This window comes from Agelaius tricolor, unplaced genomic scaffold (assembly GCF_023055355.1).
Source record: "Agelaius tricolor isolate 1412-34295 unplaced genomic scaffold, bAgeTri1.0.p SCAF_4, whole genome shotgun sequence".
Lineage (NCBI taxonomy): Eukaryota > Metazoa > Chordata > Aves > Passeriformes > Icteridae > Agelaius > Agelaius tricolor.
The window spans coordinates 50729760-50737284 of record NW_027269264.1 but is presented as its reverse complement, the minus strand read 5'-3'; positions in this window follow the sequence as shown (position 1 = coordinate 50737284).

The window sequence follows — 7525 nt, the reverse complement described above, 5'->3', positions numbered from 1 at the left end:
CAGACTGCTACAGCTTCAGGGTTGCTACAGCTACAGGGCTACTCAGAGAGAGGTAATCCATGAGGTAATGCTGCCAGCAGGAGCAGAATTACTTGTCTTTGTTTGTCTTTAGGGACAGAGCAAGGCTCTGTGTGATGGGGTTGCCAGGGGTGGTCCTGGTCTCATTGTTGGGCAACAGAGTGGAACCCTCCTGCTCTCCAGGAACCCATCCACCCCATGCTGGGCCACACTCCTCCTGCCCTTGTCTGACTTATCAGACAGGATGAAGTCATTCTTAAATAGAGCAAAGCACGATGGTTTTTGAGGCACCCACCAGCTCTGATCTGTGAAAATCCCTGGAAAATCTCCCCCACCCACAAATATTTAACAGAGAGTGAAAGGGAGGCACAGGAGTAGATCAGGTCATAGAATCATAGAATGTCAAGGATTAGAAGGGACCTTAAAGAACATCCAGTCCCAATCCACCCTTGCCGTGGGCAGGGACCTCTCCCACTAGACCAGGGTTGCTCAGGGCCCTACCCGGCCTGGCCTTTAGGGCTGGCAGGGATGGGGCATCCACAGCTTCCCTGGACAACTTCTTCCAGAATCTCACCATCTTCACAGTAAAGCATTTTTCCTAATATCTAGTTTACATTTCCCCTCTTTCAGTTTGTACCTATTACTCCCTGTCCTATCACTACAGCTCCTGACAAAAGGTCCCTCTCTGACTTCTCTGTGGGCCCTTCAGATATTGGAAGGTTCCTATGAGGTCTCCACACAACCTTCTCCAGGATGAGCAGCCGCAACCTTCTCAGCCTGTCTTTGTAGGGAAAGTGCTCCTGTCTTCTCATCAACTTAGTGGTCCCCTCTGGACATTCTCTAACATTCTATGTCTTTCTTATGTTTGGGGCACCAGAACTGTAAGCAGCGGAGGTCCCACAAGGTACCATGGGATTTCCAAGAAGATCATGCTGGCTCCTCACCTACCATCACCCCTCATTTCCATGACCATCTGGTTCTCCTGACCTGCTGAGGGCCATGTTCCCACTCTACCCCTCTGTGTGAGAGCATCTGCCTGCCTGTGCTGGGGCTCTGCTGTGGGGCTGCATGGGCCCAGGCAGAGAGCAGCAGCAGACTCTGTAGGTTCAAGTGCTCTCTCTGAGCCTTGAGCTGCCTTGAGCCGCCTGCTCTACTTTCACTCCACAGATAAAGTGGGAAGCTACAGGCTCACAGGACATCATCATCCTGGAGAAAAGAGCAGCCAGTCTTTCTCCTAGAGGAGCACAAACACATTCTGAAAGAAGAGATCAAAGGGGAAAGCCTCTAGGCTGGGGGAGGAGACACTGTAAAAGAGCTTTTGGAGTTGCATGGTGAAGCCAGCACACTGCTCTGAGTATTTCCTTGCCTCTGACTGTACCCAGAGACAGCACAGCATGGCTGAGCCCCACTGGCCAGTTTGCAATGGGTTGGCTCTAACAAACAGTGCCACTGACAAAACCACTCGTACTTGATCCCATGCTGTCTTTTCTGCCTCATCCTTTCCCCAGGCACTCCAGTCTGGAGTGCAGGATGTTCTGCAAAACACAGCAGCCCAGCATCCACCTGAGAAGCACCAAAAAGCACAAGCTTGTGTTGACATTGACAAGGAGCAGAACCAAGCAGGGCCTGCTGACAATCACACAGCCATGCTCCCTCTGCTGCTGGGCAAGGCTGAGCCAGTAGTTCTTCACAGCCACCAGGTGCTCGAGGGTGTACTGCATCCATACATTCCACTCATAGAAGTTAGGCCTTTAAGCCTTTCAAGAGATCTTGCTAAACCCATAGGGAGGCCATAGAATCAGAGAATCATGGAACATTTTAGCTTTAAGGGGCCTTGAACACCACCTCATTCCAACCCCATGCCATAGGCAGGGACACCTTCCACTAGACCAAGTTTCTCAGATCCCCATCCAACCTGGCCTTGAACAACTCCAGGGATGGGGCAGCCACAGCTTCTCTGGGCAACCTGTGCCAGACCCTCACAGAATTTATTCTTAATATATATTATCTGTCTATTCTTAGTATCTATTATCTTAATCAACTATTATCTGTATTCTTAATATCTAATATCTGTCCTCCAGTTTAAGGCCGTTCCCTCTTGCCCTATTGCTTCAGGGCCTTGTAAAAAGTCCATCTTTTCTGCAGTCTGTTATCCAGATGTTTTGTGGGGTAAGGAGCTGGCTGGTGACACTAATTATTGCCCATATGTGTAATCAGTGAATTACCCAGCTATCTCCCCCAGAACACAACTGTGCTCTCCTATATCACACCTGCCAGGGGGTGTCTGAAGACCATGCAGCATCTGGCATGACTCACATCAGTGCTGAGCAGTGCCTGCCCCATGGGATTTGTGTCTCCACAGGGGAGGGAAAGACCAGGATGTAGATGGCTGGGTCAGCTTTCCCAGCCTAGCCCACCCCAGCCCAGAGGGCTGCTGCTGCTGGCGCGGACGTGAAGGCATCCAAAGGAAACCACGATAAGCTCCCAGTATCTCAGCTGTGGGGAGATGCCACACATTCCTTGCAGACATGCCCACAAATCCCCTCAGACACTGCCCAGCCTCTCCTGGAGCTCCAAGGATCCCCACAGGCATTTCAGTGCAAGTAGAAATTTCCTCCAGCATCACCTATGCCCCACCACCCTCGTGATCCCTCAGGCCCTTTTGCCTCTCGTGCTGTTTTGAGACACAGGAAAGAGGGGCCAGGTGTGGATCTGAATTGCTCCCTGTCCATTTCCATTCTTTCAGTTTCTGCATGTAAAGACATTGACCCAGAGGAATGCAGAGAAGCTGAAAATCCATCTGTTGATGGGCCCTGAAAACAAGCCAGTTTTCCTAGCTCATGTAGTTTCCCAGCACAAGTCCAGGATGACACAAGTGGCAGCTTCATTAATTGTCCCATGGTAAGCACAGCACTGACATGCAGTTTATTTCCCTAAGCACAGGACACCACATATCAGTCACCACTGACAGTGCAGACATCCCTAACCCTTGGCAATTACTAAATTTTGTCACTGTCTTTTTTGTCCCTGTGTTTGTTTTTACACAGACACTCAAATGTACACATCCCTATTAGCCATTTCCTACTGAAGAAGTAACCGTTACACACCACCTTCTGAATTTTGACTTCATAGGAACCTGATTATCAAATCAAATTATCAATATATAATCTTTTGAGAATGGCAGAGGATCTGTCCCTCACTCCTGACACGAACCAGATACAGCTCTCAGGAACTACCTGAGGTGTTTTTGCATAGGACCTGATATGATGGGCCTCTGACCACAGCCCCCAGGCTCTGCCATGAGATACAAACCATAAGAGGTCTGTGAAGATATGGGCAGTGATTTGGCACCTCAATTGTTCATACATGTTCCAAACTACAGCACTAGGCACAGCAGGTGCCTGTCTGCCCCTCACACCTACAGGAGCAGCCAGTGAGGAATCTGCTGGGAAATATGTGACTGCTGCAATGACTTTGCTCAGAATAAGATCAAACTTGCTATTCATGCACTAGGCTGTGTAATGAATGTTTAAAAGCCCTTGACACAGGATGCTGAAGGTCCTAAAAAGATATCTAAAGATAGACAATTTCATGAGGGTAAAAATCCAAGCATGGCTATAAACATGGACACCCAAGTATCACAAGTGGACCCTGAACTGTGAATCATTGAAGATTGTAAAATAGTTTTGGGGAAGTATATGTTTGCTCTCTTCACAGACTCATATCACACTCTTACAGATCTTCTTCACAGGTGCAACCCATCCCACTGCCTGGCTACCTGTGCTGTCCACTGGAATGGGATGTCCACCATTTCAGTACTTAAGTCACAGGAACAGAAGACTACCAGAGTTTACTAGCTGCTGTTTTTCAATTGCTCAGATCTGAGATGACATGAAATTAATAAAAATAAATTCCTGGCTCTACTGTTCACCAGTGTGAGACCTGAGCATCCACTCTCTTCCCTGCCCATTTCCCCATCTCCAGGGGGTGGCCAAAACACCTTGTTCAGATGCAGCCTATGGTGGGCAGAGAAGACATTTGCACCTGCACTCAGCATGTTGTGTGATCTCTGCTAAAACACCAGCCCAAGCTGAGTGCTGGAAGTGTCATCAGCTGCTGGGTTATCCTTCTCATTACTCTTTTTTCCACTGTGCAGTGCAGATAGTGACCTCTTCCAGTTCCAGGACAGCCAAGGACATCCACTTCACCACTGGTGTTGTCAGTGGTCAGAGGGACAAGTGGGAGCGTCCTTCATACCCGCAACAGGTCAAGCCAGCAGAGCAACTCCTCAGCTCACCAGAGCACTTACTATAATGCCTACAGCCATGCAGCAATTCAATGGCATTTTAGATACAGCAAAAGCTTTAGCTGTGGGATATCTATTGCACTGTGTAAGCTTCCTTTCTCTTTCCCTTCAGGAGCTGGAGGAGGCCACATCACTTGCGTCATTTAAAAGCAGGCTTGAAGCAAAAGGCACTTGAAAACTCACCATGGGGAACGATCATGCTCAGGGTGGTAAATAACTGACTTAGTCTTGTTCATCTCATATTTTATGGCCTTTCCTGTTTGTACAGTGCTTCACAGGAGAAGGCAAGCCAGCAGAGCAGAGCCTGCTCTCTGCTCGCCTGCCTCCTCCTCTGTGCAAGCACCATCTCCCCTCCTGTGCTTTCTCTGCTGCTCAGCTCCACGGGATGGTAGCTTTGGATGCCACACCACCACACTGCAGTCACACAATACTGTCAGCAAGGGCCTGGGGGAGAAAAACGCTGCCAGAGCCCTGGGAGCATTGCAGGATCCCTGGCCACACTCCCTCCTCTGTGCCTGGGGTGAGAGCTTGCACCCTCCTCCCTCCTGGCCAGTCCAGTCCCTGATCCACATGGGATCTGTAGAGTAGCAGGGAAAAGGAGTGTCAGAGCAGGGTCTCCCTCCCTTGCAAGTACTGTGGGATTTGCCATGGGCCATCCTGGGAATTTAGGACAGGAAGAAGATGCTCTGGACTCACGGGACCTCTTTTACAGCCTTCATTGGCAATCACATTAGAAGCAGCAAAGGGGAAATTTTACAATCAGCAGTTGTGTGGGATGCAGTACATTTGTTGAAGACACAGAGTGGTATGGGAGAACAGAGATGTCTGGTTTCACCACGGTGTCCTTGGGCTGCAGCTGGACTCTCAAAGCATGTGTTTGTTCAGGAGCTTTGGAGAAGTTCTCATTAGATTTTTTTTCTGTCACACTATTGCCCCATATTTTTTGGACTCTGACTTATTTGGAAGCACTGCCAAAATAATCCATCACAGTGCCTTGTACCCAAAGGCAATAGCCTGATGGAAGACATCATGCCCTAATCAACATCTGCATAGAGCAAGATATGATCCAGGAGTGACAAAAACATGTTATGTTCTAGGTTGTCAACACTGAAGGAAAAAACGTGTTCATAATTTGCATTTGTTGATTCACACTTGCTAACAGGATAGCAAGACTGAGCAACATGGAGCAACTGAGATTAATGAATCCTGATCATCTTTAAGCTCTCAGCAGACTGACCCTAATCCATAACCCAGAGTCAAAGTCTACATTATTCTGAGTTTTGAGTCAGCTAATTCAACACCTGTCTACTTATTGAAATGAAGAGAATGTCCTGAAGGTCCTGAAGAAAGCATTCCTGATACCTTAAATATCTTCCTGCCTGCTGAGAACCCATAACTGTGAAGAAAACTGCAAATCCCGTGGAAAAGTCCTGCAGTATCAGCTGGTGATCGACTTGGATGAGCACATGTAAGGAAAATGGTGCTCCCATGGGCAGTGTCCTACCCAGCCTGTCTGGAAGGAGTTTATCCCTCACAGATGCTCTCAGCAATGGCTGCAGCACCCAGAGGTTTCATCAGAGGTTTCCTGTGAGGGTACCAGTCATCAGTTTTTCTGAGTCTGGATTGAGGCACTTGAGACAGTCGTTCATATTTAGGACTCGGGTGTTTATTATTTCTTAGCAGTAAAACAGCCTCACTACTATGAGTTCAGCGGGTTTTCATTAGAAGGCACAAAACGACCAACTATCTCTTGTTACAAGGTCTTTTAAGACTAAACTATCCAATTAAGAACTGAGACCTGGATTATTTTCCCTGTTAACCCAGTAACTGATCCCAAAGAGCCCACAATGGGGGCTGCCCAATTACAAAATGCCACCCAAACCCATGGAGAAGAAGGAAGAAACATGAAGAAGAAACCCAGGACAACACCCTGTGCCCTTCATCTTGCTTCCATCCACAACATACTAAAAATCCCTAAACCTAAATGTCTCACCCAAATGATACACCTACACCACTTTCTGTAATCTATTTCACACTTTTGTGGATTCTAGTCTATCTTGAAATCTAGTAAACTTTCTCCATGAATGAGGGTCAATGTCAGTGCTTCCCTGCCAGGGCACCCCAGAGCAGACAGAGAAATATTCCCTGTGCCCAGGGTTTCCAGAGTTTCCCTGTCAAGTGCTGACCCGTCTTGCCAGATCTGTCCTGCTCAGCTTTCAGCACATGATAGGATCATAAGCCAAGGCAAACGTAAGCAAAGGATAGAAACAGAGGATAGAGATCTCCAGAACGCAATTACACACATAACGATGTTATGTTATGCACAAAGGTGCATGAAATATGTTTAAGGAAAAAAAAATCTGCATAGATAGGAGAGTTGCTCATAGCCCAGGATATTATCAGATCTGGGAAAATGCCATGCGAATGAGTCACGGGAACATCAGTCAATTGCTGTTTACAGAAAATGCCACAAAATTGGCTGTTGCAGTCCCTCTCCTGGATTTGTATTTCCTTTTCATAGTTTCTATAAATGATTGACTGAAATATGCTATGGACTGCTCTCTTGCATTATAGTTACCTCCCTACTACCTTGCTCCAGTCCGGTCCCTCCTCCCTTTCAGTAAAATGTATTTTAATGAAGTATCTTTTTCAGATGATGATTAGAGAGCAAACAAAGGCCCTTTGAAAAAATGTTTTGCATCCTCCTGCCACAGCAGCTCTCCAACCAACCTGTCAGTGTGGTTGTGTTGTAGCCTTATGCCAAGGAGGGACACCAAATGTGACTGATCCAGCAAGTTTATATATGCCCCATTCCTTCAGGAGCTGCCGCTCACTATCACTTCCCCAGCATTTAGCACCTGAAAAATTCAAAGGCTGGTGATCTGCAGATCAGGACTCTGTCACAGAAGGCTTGTAAATCAGAGCTGGTGCCTTCAGCCCCAGCTAGGAGCCAGGAGCCAGACAGCAGAGATTCCACAGCACTGGTAGCACCCTCAACACAGAGGACTAGTCCGGATCTCTGCTGCAGGATGGGCCCCTGCCCTGAGCCCTGTGCTGGGCTGGCCTCAGACAGGCGAGGACCTTCTCAGCAGGACAGCTTCGGGCTTAGCTCCCCTCCCATTCCAACCACCCCAAAAGGGTGGGGGTAAAAACAGAGGAATCAGGGGGGAAAAAGGGGGGGAAGCAAGAAGGACTGTCTGA